Raw genomic sequence first — 19558 nt, forward strand, 5'->3', positions numbered from 1 at the left:
CTTAAAATAAATTAAATCAATTGGCATTCAATTCAATCATTCCTTTTTGAGAAATAATATGCTACGTAATGATTTATAATTAACACTCTTATAGATTTCACGTTTTTTTCCGAAGGTGGCCCACGTGTTCCCAAGGTGGCACCGGTGTCGGGCCACCTTGGGAACATGCATATGGTCTCTCTCACCATTTGCACGACTTAAAACTATCAATCTGATAGATTAATTCGAATTAAAGTGATGTGGTTATAGAAAAAGAAATACATTTTCAGAAAACATATCATAACTCAAAGTTCTAAGAATTTAAACACATATAAATTACAATATCTTCTCACCCGGATATTAGAATGACAACTGCAAAAATTAAATCACTTCATACAATGGAGGCAATTCAAAGAAATATCTTCCAATTAAGCCTCGTGCACCTCAGATACAAGATTTACAATGCAGCAGGGTCATCTTATGATTCAAAATAAATTTAATTTTACTTCGGGGGGTGGGCTACGTTAGGAGCACTGGCCACCTTTGGCTTACCCACCTTACTTAATCAAAACAAACTAAATTAAAAAAAAAAAAAAAAAAAAATTAGTGACTTCCTTGGGGTTGTCTTGCAGAACAAAAATTTTTGAGGTGAGGTTTAATATTAGAAATAGTCACTCTCAGTTCTGTTTCTATATTTAGCCGTGATCTATATTTTGTCTTCAAAGAAGCCACAGCAGAAAATCCAGTTTCACAAAGGTAGGATAGTGAAAATGGTAATAGAATGCAGAATGTCCTTGTTTTCAGTGCAGAAAAATCATCCTCCTGCCAAAATTCAAATAGTTATTTATTACTAAATTGTATTTTGGTTTCGCCACTTGTCCTGAAGTCTATGAATTTTCCTTCCTTAGCAATTGAGAGTCCTTCGGGAGTTTTATGAAATGGATTCCTAACCCACTCGTAACTTGCTATCAGTTTGTCGTCAGCAGGAAAATACTTTTTAAAATTCGTTGCCTGCATGGCTAAATGATTCTCAATGGTAACAAAAACATATTTTACAGGTTCTTCTTCAGCATTTTAAGTTTTAGTACAATTATCCACATTTGCAAACATTGTTAAGTTTTTTGGCTTTAAATTTCTGCCCCACAATTCCAATTTTCTACAAAAAGCACTAACTTTATCACTCGTATCCAACATATGTGTATTTGCTCCTTGGAGTTGAAGATTCAAGTTATTTAATTTCTCGAATATGACGACCAAGTAGCTCAATTTCATCACAAATAAACAATAGTGAAAATTCTCGGTTTTCCGGTCTATTATCGTCTTTTAAGAAAATGGCGATTTCTTCTCTTAATTCATAAACACGTTGCGGGAATTTCTCACGTGATAAGCATCTTGCCTCGCATTTAAATAGTAACTCTGAATGTACTGAACCCATGTCTTTACAAAGTGCGGAAAAGATTATCGTTCTCAGGGTTCTCATTTTTATATAATTTACAACATTTACAACAGTAGTTAACAGAATATTCAAACCAGTACTCATTTCTTTCGAAACCAAAGCTTCTCTGTGGATCATGCAATGTGTCCAGACGCATTGAGGCGATTTTTGTTTTACAAGTGCTTGTATACCTTTGAACCTTCCTGATATTGAACGAGCACCATCGGTGCATATTCCGATGCAATTTTTACATTCTATGTTTGCCTCATTCATAACATCATTTAAAATAGCAAATAATGCTAGCGCTGTTGTTTTGAGTCCTATTGATTTGAAGAAAATTAGTTCTACTACTGACATAATATCACAAAATCAAGCATAGGCAATTAAATGAGCATCTTTATTAATATATGTTGCTTCATCAAACTGTATTGAAAACATTTTGTCACGCAACATCGAGAAAAGCTGACACTACATTTTCAGCTGTATCACCAATTCGACAAGCAACAGTATCATTTGAAAGAGGTATGGACTGTAATTGTTTTGAAAAATTAACTCCAGTCATAGTTTCTACAATCTCAATTGCTACAGGTTTTTACTTTACTTTTGTTTTGGCAGCTAGTTAAAAATGATTTAAGGACAGAATTCAAAATACTCAATATACATTACTGTTGTATACATTTTACTGCAAGTGGGGGGCGCGATGAAAATTATGATTGAAAACTGGGCCGCGAATACTGAAAGGTTGAGAAACGCTGCTCTAAAACCTTGTCTTAGAATAGGTAAGTAACATCCTCTTTATTCCTTTCATAGAATGAATGCAGTGAATGATTTTGGTAAAAGCCGCTAACACAGAATAGATGTAGTGAACCTAGATATTTTGGGTAAAATCCTCAATATTCCTGTCATAGAATGGATGTACTAAACCTAGTTATTTTTGGTAAAAATTGCTATATCCCTGTCACAGAATGGATATAGTGAACCCAGATAATTTGGGTAAAATCCTCAATATTCCTGTCATAGAATGGATGTACTAAAGCTAGTTATTTTTAGCAAAAATTGCTATATCCCTCTCACAGAATGGATGTAGTGAATCTAGATATTTCGGGTGAAATCCTCAATATTCTTGTCATAGAATGAATGTACTAAACCTAGTTATTTTTGGTAAAAATTGCTATATCCCTGTCACAGATATAGTGAATCTAGATATTTCGGGTGAAATCCTCAATATTCTTGTCATAGAATGAATGTACTAAAGCTAGTTATTTTTAGCAAAAATTGCTATATCCCTCTCACAGAATGGATATAGTGAACCCAGATAATTTGGGTAAAATCCTCAATATTCCTGTCATAGAATGGATGTACTAAAGCTAGTTATTTTTAGCAAAAATTGCTATATCCCTCTCACAGAATGGATGTAGTGAACCTAGATATTTTGGGTAAAATCCTCAATATTCCTGTCATAGAATGGATTCAGTAAACGGGGGTTCCGCGTTCGGCTGATCACCTAACCCAGGGATGGGCAAACTTTTTTGGTCGAGGGCCAGAAATCGAGAAAAAAAATGTTTGGTGGGACAAATAAAACTTTCAAAATTTAAAAAAAAAAAGCGATATACAAGTTTTAATTTAAATATTTAGTGAGATGAATGAAATTGCGATTTCGTTTTTAAAAGTTCCTTATATTATGGTTCGAAGCGAGATGTGCCTATTTTACGGAACAAGGCTAAATGCTTTTCTGTTAGTCCTCTTCTGAAATGATTCTTTCTAAGGTTCAAAGTTGAAAACTCTTGTTCACATATATAAGATTAAGCAAACATAGAGCTGATTTTCTGGGCAGGAAATATTAAATTTTGGAAACTAGCTTTTGGTAATGATTTGTAAAACTTTGGCATATTTAGAAACAACTGTTTCAGATGATTGTTAGATTGTCCGCTCGTTGGATCTTAAAATGCGTAGTCTGCCAAATGTGAAGTACAATTTACCTATATTAGATTCCTCGAGAAAGACAAACGCTAGTTAGAGCCAATCTAAGACTATTCTATGAAGAACTTCTGCTTTCAACATTTTACCAATTGAAGCTGTCTGTGCTAACTATTTCCATCAATTTATGTTTTGTAGAACAAAAGCAGAGAAAGTAAAAAGGTCATCAGTACTTTGTTAAAAAAGGAAAAACAGAAATAATTTTAAATAGTTGACAAGAAAATGGATGCATATTGTTTATGTATATTGCCACTGATCGGCAAATTAAAATTATATCCGCGGGCCGGATATAACCTTCCGGCGGGTCCACAGTTGGCCCGCGGGCCGTAGTTTGCCCATCCCTGACCTAACCGGACCATCTGCTCCTGCACCCCAGAGCCCAAGGTCAAGAAAACTGAGATGAGCACAGTAGGCCTTGACCCTCGATGGGCTGTCATGCCATTAAGTTTACTTTTTTTTATTTTCAAACTGTATAACTTCCCCGTTGTAGAATAAATGCGTAATAATTTTTTTTGTAGAATAATGCTAATTCTTATAGAATAAACTCATTCCGGAGTTTTGCTAACGAAGTGCCAGTCACCTGCCAAATTTAGTTAATAATTCAGTCAAATTATCCCAAAATGTATTGAATGGTTACAAAATTCCGATCATTAGATCGAAGTTACGTGCGTGCTCGCTTTCGTATCTTGTTCAATGTGTACCATAAATCTTTAGAATATAAGCATTTTAAACACTGCAGTATTTTTCGAAGAAAGATAAAAAAAAATAATATTAAGAAGAAGGTAAATGAAAGGAGAAAAAGGAAAGAAATCGAAAAAAGGAAAAGAAAATCATTTATTCAACATCAAAATATTGTGATTAGTGGAAGAAAAAAAAAGTTCCTTTTTTTTTCTCTAACCTAACTTAAACGCGTGGTGAAAAACTTTAAAGACCTCTGGACCTCACGTCTGTCGCGAGTCAATGAGCAACATTTTAAAGTAAATAGTTTGACAAACTTTATTTATTTACTTTTTTTTAAATGTTTCGGTCCCTCCCATAAGCGTCTTACTTTCTCATTTGCAGTGATATATCCAGGGCAGGCCCGTTTTGATGGCCCAATTTGTGCCACTTACTACGAGATGGCCCGCTTGTCTGTCATTTCGAACACTCTGTCCCAAACGTGTCATCAGTCATGGCTCCTTGGCGTCGCGTGGAGATTATTATTCATTTTCTTTCCTTTTTTTTCTTCTCCCCTAAACAAGAAGCGAAGTTTGCGAATCATCACCGTTTTTTTTATTTTATTCTACTGTGCAAATTGACGTGAATCAACATCAATTGTAAATGGATTCCATCTAAAGAAATCAAATTTTTCCGAGTGGAAAACACGTTTTTCTGCAAGAAAAAAAAAAGAAAATGACCCAAAGGAAGTAATCATTTGGAATGGTAGTGTCTTTTTCTTCCCCCTCTTCTCGTGTTCTGATATCTCCTTTCGCTAATGTTTATGTATCGCTTTTATTTTGTTCTTTTTCTTTCTCTTTTTTTTCGCCAAACAGGCGTAAAATTGAACAGATGAATCATCTACAAATCCGCTCAGGTATTTCAAACATTACTGGATAATAGCAGTGAAGGACAGATTCCGAACTATCATTTGGCGCGCGTTAGATGTTATGATCAACTCTATCCCTGCGGATGACAAGTCCTTTTGGATGCCATATTTGCTAGACTCTACGTCTCTTCAACTGTTCTATCTTTGATATACTGTTCACGCTTTGTTATTCTTTTTTTCACTTTATCTACGCTTTTAGCTCTTGTTGGTTCAGCTGGTTTCAATACGCATACACATTATCTGCATATATGCTTTAACAAATCGTTTATATTATTTCTTTGCTTGAATTCGCCTTCTTAATCCATTATTCAAAATGAAACCTGTTTATACTTTGTCTCAAGTAAGAACTCCCCTAGCCATTCGTCTGGAACCGTAGCGGTGATAATGGTTACGAAGTATAACTATTTCAAGTAGGGGTGTGGGGTCATTGTTTAGGACAGGCTTTGGCTCAGGTCGGCGAGAGAAAGGGAACCTTTTTCGTTGGTTTATTGTGTTAGCCCTAGAGTGAAGACAAGCTACCCTCTCTGAAATGCGCTATTCTTGTTTCCATAGCAGCAGACCGCCTCAGACTTTGTGGTGGGGGAGTTCTTACCGTAGGCAAACTATACATAATTAATAAATCACATCCTTTTTTAAAACTAGATTGAAAAATGCATAGAAATGCATGCCGTGAGAACCTGAGAAATCCTTCGACCTATTTCATGAATGAATTACAAATTATCAATGTATTCATGTTTTACTTTTTTTAATATACGACTCAGGAAATGCTAAGGAATACTTGCGAAACTTTTCCCTAAACTGAAACAGTGCATCACAGCGATTTTAGCTCAATCTGGATTCACGTTCTCTAAACGATAATTATATATATATGGATTCGGAGAGATTCGGATTCGTATTCGTATGTATACCAGCTGAGTTTGGAGCAGAATTCGTATATATACCAGTCAACTCTGGAATTCGAACCTGGATCACCTCATCAGAAGGTGAACGCTCGATCACCGGAGCCACCACAGCTCCTTTTCTAATTATTAATATTTAAAAAAAAAAGATTTTAGCATTTAAAAAGAATCCTATTTTTGCAAACTCAAATCGAGGATCAAATCACGATGTAACGTGTGCACCCCTTCCAGAATAGGGCAAAAAATAACGAATGGCGAATAAAAAATTTTTGTCAATTGCACCTTATCGCTACCCTTTGCGTCGAAAATGTCAATCCTTGAGTTACTATTTTATATTATCATTATAATTATTATTTTTAATATTTTAAAAGTACGGAATCATTATAAATATTTATAGTATTCTTAAAATTATTTTATTCCTTGCTTGTTTCTTAAAATTTATTTTCATTTTGGAAATGAACCCATTGATGTTTGCTCTGTTCTGAGAAATGCTTCCAAAAATAAATAAAAGTAAAGTATCAATATTTTTTTCTATTGTTAAAAGAGTGGCCGTGCTTTAAAAAAATGACCACTCTGTTAAAAATGCAACAATTGTTACGGGGCAGTATCAAAATGCCCTGATTTTGCCCTACACCTTCCAGTGTACCAATACTGTAATAAAATGCCTATTTAGGAAATAGTAAATATAGCAAGCATTGTTAAATATCCGTTCACTGATGAGAAAATCGTGATCTATGATTTCCTTTGTGGCTTGACCTTTTAAGACATGGTCCTTTCAACTGCATTCGAACCGCCCCGCCACGTGCTTTGACGAAACATTCGCTCTTGAAAACAATGAACCGCAGAAAAGGTATTCCGATGCTTCAAATTATAAGCTACGAGAACGATATCACCGCACGATTTCTTAGATAACTTAACATTCACTTAAAGCTTGTTATTATGTTCTAATAAATATAGGCTGTTTTTTTTACCGTATTTGCATTGAGGATTATACACATTTCTCTGATCTAAAGTTAATTTTGTTGCCATTTTAAGAAGACGCTATATAGCGGCAGATATCCTTCGTAGCAAATTCTACATCCAGTTTTGAGAAAAGAGAGTTTAGTTAAATATATTTTATTTTATAACCACAGTTGAACAGCCTACCCAATTTTGGGTTCAAGACTTCTAATGCTCAACTCCGCAGCATTGTAATTTTGAACTCTATCCAAGGTAACTCCTGTATCAAGTATTGGGAGGAATTTGCCTTAGGGGGCGGCTTTTGGATGGAACTAGCCCGCATTTGCGTTACATGGAATGAAGACCACAAGAACCTCCCACGGTTAGCCTGACGCAAGGGGAGTCTAACCCATGATCCGTCAACCACTGAGGATATTTTACGTTAGCACTGTGGTCGGTGCTAGCCGAGCTCGGAATTCGTATCGACCAGCTATCGCTGGGATTAGAACCCGGTTCACCTCATAGGAAGGTGAACACTCTATCCCCTGAGCCATTGCGGCTCTCAGCTAAATATGAAGTAAACCGCAAAGTTTCAAATGCTAACAAAGTATTTTCGAGCCCTAGCCATCGTTTAAGTACCTTACACTTAAAGCAAAGTCATAATTTTAAACTGCTTACGCCATCTTGCTTTAAAGAATTATCTGAGCTTTAGAACGAACAAATCACTAAAATATTTTTAAATTATTAAACTTCTTTAAAAATCGACAATTTGGCGACAGTTTTCCACTTTGATGACGATTATTAAAATTAATGTCTTATTCCCATTTTTTGCAAATCATGAACCCAGGTAATGCAGCATTGGCGTAAGTTTCTAACTATTAAAAAATTAGATCACAAACACTTTTCATTTTTCTCAAAACTGTGGTTTTTCTCCATATTGACATTCTGTGCCATTTTCAGAATAAGCATAGAGGGAGCTGGCAAACGATATGCTAAAATTGACATAATGGTTATGAGTAACTGTTTCAAACTCACATGAGTTATGAAAATATCATATTATCTGCAAAAAAGGCATCATTTCATGCTACCACTGAGCTTTTGAAAAACAACCTTATCTGGCCATTTTTCTCAAAACTTCCACGTTTTGAAATACCAATGGATATTCATAAGAATTTGTCTAGAAAGATTTTTTTGGTAGTATAGCATCCTCTTAATATCGCAATATATACTTGAATAATCATGAAAATATAGGGGAAAAAACAACAATTGTAAACAGAAACATATTTTTAGATTTTTTGGTATGAAGCTAAAGTCAACCCTTGCCATACCGTTGAAGAAGTCTTGAAAATATTTTTTTTTAAAAATCGATTTATAGTTACAAAATCTAGAAAATCCAAAATCATTCAATAATTTTGCTGCTCAATTTTAAATTTAATAATATTTTTGAAATGCTTTACCCAATTTTTTTTTCGGTTTCTTGAGAGAGAAAAAGATAATCCTCCGTCCATATATGATTTACAAAATGGTAATATAATAGTGCCATCTAAGAGTTAAGATCGCATCATACACACTGCCCAACCATGACCAAACACATGCGGGTTAGTTCCATCAAAAAAAGTCCTCCACGAAGGCAAATTTCTCCCAATATTTGATCCAGGAGTTCCCATGTCTTCGGGATTGCGTTCAAAATGACAAGACTACTTGAACATTAGTAGTCGTAAACCCAAAAAATTGGGTCGGCTGTTCAACGACGGTTATAAAATAAACGTTTATAATTATAATAAATGCTTATAATTATATTATAAACGGTTAAAATTAAAATAGACATAATATAATCAATGTTATAATCAGCGGCATAGAACGACATGATTAATCAATCTTGTATTACTCTAAAGTGTAAAGTAGTCTAAAGTGTGACAAATGAGGCTTGCAGGGATTAATCTGATTATGAGATATATCTTATTTACTCTGAGTTATATCTTATCTTAAATGAGACTAATTTGATTTACAACGACCAATGAAATTACTATAAATGGAATGCACCACTTCAATGTGTCTGAAAATGGCTGTGTAAAAGCAAAGTATTCTTTTCTTATTCTTTGAGGCCCATCAATATCGAGAAATTTATTTATTATTTTTTGTTGTTGCCTCTTAATGTTAACAGAAACGTATTACATTGAAACCAATTTTAAAAAAAAAAAAACATTAGTTGATTTAAAAAAAAAAAAAAAACATTGCATCTAACAAAAAACCTAACCTCCTGTACAATGTTTTCATAGAAAAAAAGACCTCGAAAAATGACCAAAGATGAATCGTTAGCGTCGGAAATACCATCTCTTCGTATGCGGCCCAACCCAACATTTCAAATTCCAACTACAACGAGTTCGGAGATGATGCGAAAAAGGAGGAGGTAGAAGTCAGATGATTTTTAGGATCATGATCATTTGTGAAATACATCAGTAAAACACAAAAAATAACATTGTTCCACTGAGAAATTTCAATGAAGCTGATATGAAAGTGGGGAAAAAAACTACTTTTCTCAATGGTTGGTTACCAAAAAAAGAAAAAAAAAGAAAAGAAAAAACATATTCAACAAGTGCCAAGGAATGGACATATGAAGGCACGGCGCCTGTACCTGCTTTTGGCCTGTAATCAACTGCCATTACTGTGACGAAAAGGAGGGACGAAGCTCCGGCCCACCCTGCATTTATGTTCTAAGTCCAACGAGTGTGTGCTGAGGTTTTTTTTTGTGGACATTCGGGGGTGGGAGAAGATGACGGCCGAGATGCAAGGTCACTTGATCGGTATAGTACATCATTTCTGTCTTAGATGACTATTTGAAATAGCCTCGCGCTATTATTTCCCTTCTTTTTTTTCTTCTTCCTTTTATTATTGTAACAGATACAGATATGCTACAAATGAGAATGGAAAAAAAAAACTAATTTCTGAAAATCAAACACAATGAAAAATTTTCCTGAAATGATACTCAGGCTTATTTAGTGATCATTAAATTTTAAGTAATAAAATAATAGAATATTTTTTCTAGGTAAATAAGAAGAAATAAGTATTTGTGAAACTACAAATGCTAGGACAGGGTTAAAGTAGATAAGTAACTTTACTGATCTAGTTAAATTACTGTTGCAGGCTGTTCCAAGATTCTGAAACAGAAGTATGGAAGCAGCGGGCGCGAATTCTGCTGCAATTCAGTATGCATCCATTTGTTTATTTATTGTTACACATGCATGTGCAGAAAGACAAATCATTACCAAGTACAGCAATTGAGTCCGGGTTAGCCTGGTTGGTAGAGCATTGGGTCCATGTACGAGCACATGAGTTCGATCCAAGCCGGCCGAAGACTCTCCGTGTAGCAAATGGTGACTGATGCAAGTTAAATCTGTCGAGTCGCAAAGTCCACCATGTTCCCATAACAAATCAATACCTCTGGGGGTACTGATCCAGGAGTTTCCTTGTCTTCTGAATTGGATGAGAATTACAAGGCTACGGAGTTGAACATTAGTTGTCGTAAACCCAAAATTGGGTCAGATGTTCAACGACGGATATAAAAAAAAAGCATAGCAATTGAGCCGTGTTGCCTCAGGGGATAGAGCATCCGCCTTCAATTAGGTGAACCAGATTCGAATCCCAGCGACGACAGGTCGATTTGAATTCCACACCCGGCTTGCAATGACCGTAAAACATCTTCAGTGGTAGACGGGTTATGGGTTAGAGTCCCTTTGTCGTTAGGCTCAGCGTGGGAGGTTTTCGTGGTTTTCCTCTCCATATAAGGCAAATGCGTGTTAGTTTCTTCAGAACGTCCTTCACGAAGGCAAATTTCTCCCAATACTTGATCCAGGAATTCCCTAGTTTTCTGGAATGGGTTAAAATTACGGAGTTGAACATTAGTAATCCTAAACCCAAAATTGGATCTGCTGTTCAACGACGGTTATAAAATAAAAAGTACAGCAATTGAAAAACAGAGATCACAAGATAGATAAAAAAAAGTACGAAAGATCTAAGTAAGGTTAGGGCAGAATTCGAACCTGCAAGATCCACCATAGGAACGAGATACCACAGGAAATATATCATTCGAATCGCAGCTGCTCTCAATGTTTCAAGAGTCAAAATTTGAAATCCAACCAAGAAATAAAAAGTATGTTAATCGAAGCTGAATTTAATGTCGAGTTTAATGACACCGGAGTTGGAAAGGGCTAGATTACGCAAGTATGTTGTGTTATGGAATCTGGAAAATACGACTCTATAAACTGAGTTTGACGTGATAAAAAAGAAAGAAAAATCATTGAAACATTTAAAAATGCAAGATATACCGTATAAATCAGAATGGAAAAATCATTCAATGTGACTAATGAGATCATAATAGGAGTGCTAGAGAGCACCAGATTCACTTTCTTATTTGAATTAGAAACGGAAAAAATTAGAGTTCATTATGCTGCTGAAATTTTAGAACACCTATATTTATAACTAAAGAGTATCATAACAGACTATCGCAAGTTTCAACTTTTTATTTTAAATAAAAATGAAGAAATTTTACAGTTCGTAATGCTGAAGGAATCATAGCACACTAATATCTATAACCAATGAGTATAATAACAAACTATCACAGGTTTCGTTTTTTTTTTTTTTTTTTAATTTTATTTAAAAAGAAATGGGGAGCTTTAAGAATTCGTTATGTACAGATATCAGTAACCAATAAATATCTTAATTCACTACAGCAAGTTTCGCTTTCTTATTTGAAAAAAGATAAGGTGAAAATTAGGAGCCCATTATACTACAGGAGTTGTAGTATGCTTAAATTCATGAGAGTTTTTTGTGCACGCATCTAATAACTATAAAAATGTTTTTAATTCCCCACTTTACTCAAAAGATCAATATACAACAAAAGCAACAAAGGAACAAAAAAAAAAAAATTCTTTGATGATGGAAGGAAAAAGAGAAGAACCAGAAAATGTTGCATGAAGAACATTAAGATGAACATTATCGTATAATTGGCGAAAAATCTGTGCACATCTCTCTTTAACCACAGTCGGAAGTTCGGCACACGTTCCACTTCCTTTAGGACTAAATCCGCCCACCTTCGAATATTTTCGTTGGAAGGAGGTGATGAGTCGAGGGGTCGGTCAAGGCAACCTACACTCTTCCAAAAAGTCCACTTCTCACTTTGCCGTTTGTTTGTGGGTGCAGAGGCATGAAAAAACCACCTCAGTTATTATCGTCTGTTCCGTTAGGTGATGTAAATGACCCGTACAGGCAGACCTCTTGACATGGCCCGTGTACTGTTCTATCACAGGGTGCGGGTGGATAATAAGCATGCGGATAAAAAAGAACGCTTTCATTCTTTTGTTGAGCCACGTGGGCTCGCCAGTGTCAAATGATAGGTACCAAACACCATTTCCTGCTGAAAATTGAACCCTTGTAAACTGTAGAGAAATATTTGTTTGCGTGTAATACACAGAAAGCACTTTTGGCTTTATTTCTTAATTCCTTAAATATTCCTAGATAATGACGATGTTCTAAGAATTCTTTTTTTTTTCAATGTAGGGGTAACGTCTGAGACATTCTTCTAAAAATTAAGATTAGGACATAACAGTTATTATGATGTTCTGTATTGTTAAATAAATACACGTGACCGGCAATAATCATTTGGGATTGCAGAACTCATGAACACCGCAGTGTTCTTAAAACAAAACAAACTAAATACGTAAGCTCTAATTGCTATAGTAGTATACAATTTCTATAAATATTGGACCGTAGTTATTTAAGGATAATTTTATGGGGAAAAAAGGAACAGATAAAACATAACATAGTATTCTTTCGAGTTTGACTAAAAATAATACTCTTCATTGACGAATTTAAAAAACGAATAAAGCAGTAAGACCATCCTTGTTTGCGCTACAGCTCATGAAAGGCTTTTGTTTTCTCGTTCTGCATTTTAGATTGCTTTTTGCTGAGGCCAAAATCTTTTTCAGATACAATAGTGGTGTCCCATATTTGAGAACAATTGCTTAATCAGGCACCTTTCCTCCATAAGAAACATTTAATAAAGGGCTCAACTCTTATTTTATGCATAATGATATATGCATACAAATATTAGTTTTATGTATAATGATGCGAATAAATATAAATATTTGTTTTATTCATAATGATATGCGCATTATTCCTAATGATATGCGTATTAAAATAAATATTTGCATTAACAGTGAAATAGCATACACTAAAAAATGTCAAGTTTTAAAAGATTTTTGGCAACTTGACAAGTTATTGAACAATCGAGCTGACAGTTGGCTCTTTTCGTATAAAACTTAATTTGGGGCTAAAGAGCTTACAAAATTTTTTAAGTATTTATTTGTAACAAACATTAAAAAAAAAAATACTGGTAATAATGGTTTATAAATGTGTTTAGTTCTATTTAAGGATATTTAGGATACAGCAGTAATGAAGATTTTTTTTAATTTTTTCAACATTACTTAAAAAATGAAACCAGTCCTTTTTAATTCAGCCAGTTCTTCTTCTTCTTTTTTTTTTAATTGTGTTAAAATTGTTCTTTTTCTTACAACAAAAATATGAGGTAAGACTTATGTCCCTCAAGAGTTAAAACTTCAAATTAGAATGAAACTTAAAAAAAAAGGGAAAAAAAATAGCAACGAGAAAAAAATTCAGTGTATTTTAAATTTTAAAATACAAAATAATAATAATCATAATAAAATGAAACAAGCAACTGCATGATATTTGGAATAGGGATATTTCAGATACTTAAAATTTTGATTTTTTTTTTTGCAGATTAATTTTGAAATTTTTAGCTAAAACAACTGGAGACGAAATAAGGATATTTCTGTTCAAAATAAATCAAAACCTATCAAAATTTAAACGTGATATTTTCTGTCATATATAAAACAAATTCTTAGCATCTAGCTTTCAAACTTTTATTTATTTATTTTTATTTTTTTACGATATATAAAAAAAACTCGTGAACTAATGTTACATGAGCATACAAAAATGCAAAAAAGGAAAAAAAGCATTCATACAGCAAATTATTATTCACTATAGTTTTTTCTTTAAAAAAAAAACTTTTTGTTGCTGCAACTATATGTAAATATTTAAAAACTGAATTTCAGACATGCTTTTCATCAGTAACGATGAAACGGATTCACAAAGAACACGAAAACGATTTGAATCGAGTAATCTAAAGTCGTTCTAAGAACAATTTAAAGATGATATAGCGTGACTGCCTTAATAGTATCTAGCTATGCATAAATCCTATCTTTCTTGTTCTTTCGAGCCACAGTATTCATAATTTGCCCACCCAACTCATGATTCGCATGGATGCCATGAATCATTTAGTCAAAGGTATGGCCGATGCGGATTTCAAAACAAAACGAATCTCATCTCTACAGTAGTGGCGACGACGTTAATACATTTGTCGGACACTTATGCAAATGGAGCGAGATTATGTGAAGCAATAGGGTGTGACAGAATGTCCGTCTTCTCTTCGAGTTTAATAGTCGCAGTGGAACAATTTACATTTAGAATAATAGAAAATGATTTTGCCGTCAACGCGATTTAGTGGTGGGAGGTTGTGGGGGAGAAATTATTTAGATTACACCTGAGTACATGTTTGATGACAATTCGGGTGGTTGCAAAAGTTGTAAAGTTTAGTTGTTTTGTGATTTCCTGTCATTTTCTGATGGGTGCTTTTTTTTTCTTTTCTTATTGGTTAGGGTATTAGAGCTGATGTGAATAGTAAATGAAACTGATTATATATTCGTACGTTTAAGAAAATGTCGATTCGATCAGGGAATCAGAAAAATAAATATTTATATTTTGAACGCAAATGTTATAGAAGTATTTGAATTATGTAAATGTTTGTTCAATTTGTATGAAATTTGATACAAATGTGCCTAAGCTACTCAGCTGCAAAAAAAATAAGAATTTCTGAGCAGAATAAGAATTTTCAGTACTATATAATTTGCTTTTACATTTTCTTTTCAATTAAATTTTTTGCGGCATAAAATTTAAAAAAATAATTGTAAAAAAAATTAAAATTTGTACTGAAAAGAATTACTTTTATTTATACTGTCTATAATAGTGCTATGTAAAAAATTTTAACTTTATTGCTTTTGTTTTAATTTAAATCATTTTTTAAACAGTTTTTATATTTTATTTTAAATTGAAATTTTATATACGGGGAAAAATTGTACACCACAACGATATATAACAGTACAGTATTGAAAATTGTAATTTTCTTTTGCTTTTATCTTATACTAGCTTGTATTTTATTTTTTTATTTTTTTTGCTCAATATTTTTTTAATTTTATTTTAATATTTTTAACAACCGAAGTATTTCAAAGAAAATATTAAAATGTTATTAAGTTTTTTAAAAAATTTTTTTTTTCAAGTTTTAATTTTTATTTTCAATGCTAGTCTTTTTTTTTTTTTTTTTTTTTTTTTTTGAAAAAAAATTTATTTTTTAAAATTTATTTATTTTAAAAATTTATCTACAGAAATATAAGTTAATATTTTATATATAAGTAAATATAAGTTTGCTTTCATAAATTTGTTTTATTTTAAAATTTTCTTCTCAAGACGTAATAAAAAGTAAATACATAAGAAGAAAAAAACGTAATGTACGTTAATTACCAAACGCGTTTTTCAACGTTGGATATGATAACGTTAGTTAAAACAAGCTTATTCGAATGTTCAGCTGGATTCCAGATTGATATTTTATTTCCTGCGTGTCGTGTGTTCTAATATTCTAAAACAAATTTTAATTATAGGTGTGTCAATGAAACACCCTGTTCATATTGTAACGGATAAAAACACAACCCCCGATTATGTTGCAACCTCATAAAAAGGTCTGTCGTTGCCGATTGACGGCGTGTAATACTTCGTGCTGTTTGCGCTTTCATGGTACGGGGGATGTACTCGGCCATGGCGGCACGTACTCTTCATCTTTCGTACACCATCTGTTCTTAAAACTTAATAACCAAAGGCTTGAAATAATGATACGCGAAAATAATTTTTTTATCTGGTAAGTTGCATGCTGCACCAATGCTATATGCCAATGCAATTCCAATAAGATAATGTGGCGTAACTACCACTACGGTTATTCAACACCGAATCTCTAGTATATAAGACATGTTAACTTATCTTGAGGTACCTTTTGATAGATGAAGGTTGACATAGTCGATAATTAAATCCCCTCAATGGATATATATATATATATATATATATAGATAGATAGATATAGATATAGATATATATCCATTATTTTGTTTTCCCGCTTTTTAATAATTTTTTTAAGCAAATAAAAAAAAATTTAAATATTTTTAAAAATATTTTATTTGCACTATTTTTCTACTTTTTTTTTCGTTAATCTTTATTATTTTCCATGTTTTCTCTATATTCTTAACTCATTTTATGTGTTCTATATACTTGCAGCTTATGCTCAGTAAATGAAACTTATTAATTTTCTTTGTTTTCCTCTATTTTCTTTTTATCCCTTTTGTCTTTATTGTGCTATGTTTCAGTGATCATATTTGATGCAGCTTTATATTATCTACTATTAACTCACTTTTATTTCTGCTTTTAGTTCGTTTTTCTAATTTCGTGTGTTTGTAGCGTTGCTCTTTGAACCTATTTTTTTGGATTTGAACAGTAATAATTAAGGCCCGGATTTTGTGACATTTGCATTTTTTTTTTGCATTTTTGGACATTTTTTGTCCTTTAGAGCATTTTTTGAGATTTATAGGGCATTTTCTTTAAATTTTGGGGCGTATTTTGCATTTTAAAGCATTTTTTAAATTTCTTGTTAATTTTTTCCAATTTTTATTATTTTTTATATTTTTTTATTATTACACTGGCTTCCAAACAATGAAGAAAATCTCTAGGATATTAACAAGTGAAGCAACATCTTTTCAAATTGAAGAAGAATTGTCAGTAAGTGTGACCGTCCTTCTCAAGTACGCACCAATAACATCAGTAGACGTTGAAGGAAGCTTCTCCTGGTATAAAAATTTGCTTTCAGACAAGAGACGCTCGTTTACATTTCAAAATATTAAAAAAAATTTAATAATCCACTGTAATTCTGATATTTAGTAATATTATGAGATGGAAGTTGTTATATTCATTTAAGTTTCTATACAAAATGAAAATGTTTTGGAGTCAATATATTTTCCTTTTTTTTAGTTATTTTAGGATATAAAACATATTTTTCAAACTTTAATGAACGTAGAACAAGTATTGCATTGCTTTATATTTTTGAAACGACTCATAATAATTTTAAAGAGTAAAGCATTGTTTTAGTTCAATATTTTTCCTCCATTTAAGTCATGTCATAAGGCATTTTTAGCGCAATTTTCGCATTTTAAGGGCATTTTTTGCACTTTTAAGGGCATTTTTTGCACTTTTTAAGGGCATTAATTGTGATTTTTTAGGTCTTCAAAATCCGGGCTCTAGTAATAATAATTTATCGCCTCGTAAAAGAAATTCATGGCTATTTTCTGTAGAAACAAAAAACTAATTTAAAAAAGTGCATTTTTTTGCTAGGAAATTTGAGGCCTTCAGCAATCCAGGAACTTGAGACCAAAGTCCTTGTCTTCCCCTTTTGATTATGGCCAAAATAATATATTATAACAAAATAAATTTCAAGAATTAATTTTTATAAATAATTTATAAAGTATTTTGATATTATTTTAGTATTTTATAATGAAATATTAGTTTATGAATGTTTTTTAATAATGCAGAAATACATGTTTTTATCAATAAAACTTTCATTTCATATTAAAAGCAATAAAATATTTAATCTGCTGAAATTGAAAAGAAAATAGCAATTGTATATTAAGAAAACTCACTCATAAATTTAATTCAATGTAATATATTTCATTCTATTTAAAAGAAAGAAAAACTCAGAGTAATAAAACAAAAAATTGTGATTAGGAAGTGAAATTAAGAAATTTTTTATTTTTTTTTAATTGTAAATAAAAGGATGAGATGCATCATTCCAGCTATTTACATTATAAAATTAAATGAAACCTAATATAATATCTTTATTTGAATACTAAAATTTTTTAGTCGTGTAATTCTAAATATGTGCATCTTTAGATTTTAAAACACATAATTAAATTTTTAATCACATGAGACAAAAGTTCTATAAGAAAATATACATTTCCTTATTTTTGTTTATTCTAATTAATTCATATTTTTCAAGACTCTTTAGGCAATTAAATAAAAAATTAAAGATCTTTTTTTTCCAATTAACTAATCAAGAAAATGTAACATTAGTCTTAAACGCGTGTTTCGTTTTTGTATATTTGAAAAATAAAGATACAACTTTTAAAAAAAAACTGTTTGAAGAGTTTATTTAATTAAAACAAGAATTCCATTTTATATTATTTGTTTACAAAAACGCATTCTTAATTAAATTAATTAGAAATTCGCAGCATTTTCTAACAGCACTTATAACCGAGGAAACTAGAATACGGATTTTAATTAAATTTTTTTCCCCTTCTATGTAATGAAGTTTACTACTTACTTCATTATCAATGCTTCTCTAATTAAGATAAGTTTTAATTAATTATTTTTTTATTTTTGTAATTATTTTGAAAGGAATATTTATAGAAAAAACTTAAATTGTAACATTGCTACTACAGAAAAAAAAACTTTAAAGATAGAAAGCATTTTAATTTCATAATTACCAATAGATTTTCCACGTATTTCATTTTCGTTTTAAACAATATTTTTATTTTTTTAAGAATAAGGCACACAGCAACATGTTTGTGCTAATTTTTGTGTTTAATTTTTAAGTTCATTGCTGTTTTTTAAAAAATCCTTGTTATTATTTTATATAGTTACTGCGTTGCCACAATAAAGAATTCGAATCATTATTACAATATTTAAAGTAGGAGAAATGCGATGTAATAAAATTTGACCAAAAGTATTTTAAAATACATTGAGAAATAGTTATTTTTGTTTTTCAGGGAAAGTATATTTTGTGGAAATGTTCAGTTTTATTATATAGAAATTCGAACTATACTAATTCCCTAGTGAGGAATTAGTATAGTTCGAATTGTATTATTAGGAATGTTCGAATTGTATGAGGAATTCGTATTGTTAGTGAGGTTTGTCTTTTGGAAAAACAAAGTAACTGAAATTTTCTAATTTGCCAGAAAAAAAATCAATCCTGTTTAATAATGTTATTTTTCTATTTTATTGTTGGATAATTAATATCTGTAGTTTTTAAGATAAATAACTGACATTTTCAAAATTGCATAAAAATCGTGTTTAAAAAAAAAAGATGTTTTTAGGATAAAGAAGGTAACATACATTTTTAAATTTACAAGAAAATCGCTTTTATAAAGAAAAATTAAGACTTTTTCTAGCTTGTATATTTTACAGTAATATCAATAAAGTAATATTTTTTTTACAGTAATATGTTTACAGTAATATCAGAGGTCAAATTCTGAGGCTGATTTTCAAATTTATGATAAAATAAATCTTAAAAACTAAACCTTTGAAGCATTTAATATCGATCTAAATAAGAGGGCGGTATCTTCAATCTAATTAGATAATATCTGCCAGTTTTAGGATAATTAGTGTTCTCAAATCCAAAGGAAAATTCAAGTTTAAGATTTTACTCTTTTGTATGCATTATGACTATTTTTGAAAACTCAAGGTTCCTAAAATAATTAGTATCTATTTATCTGCCAGAAAAAACATCATCCTAGGTATCAT

This window comes from Parasteatoda tepidariorum, chromosome 7, assembly GCF_982258835.1.
Source record: "Parasteatoda tepidariorum strain Cologne lab strain chromosome 7, Ptep-v5.0, whole genome shotgun sequence".
NCBI classification, from domain to species: Eukaryota; Metazoa; Arthropoda; class Arachnida; order Araneae; family Theridiidae; genus Parasteatoda; species Parasteatoda tepidariorum.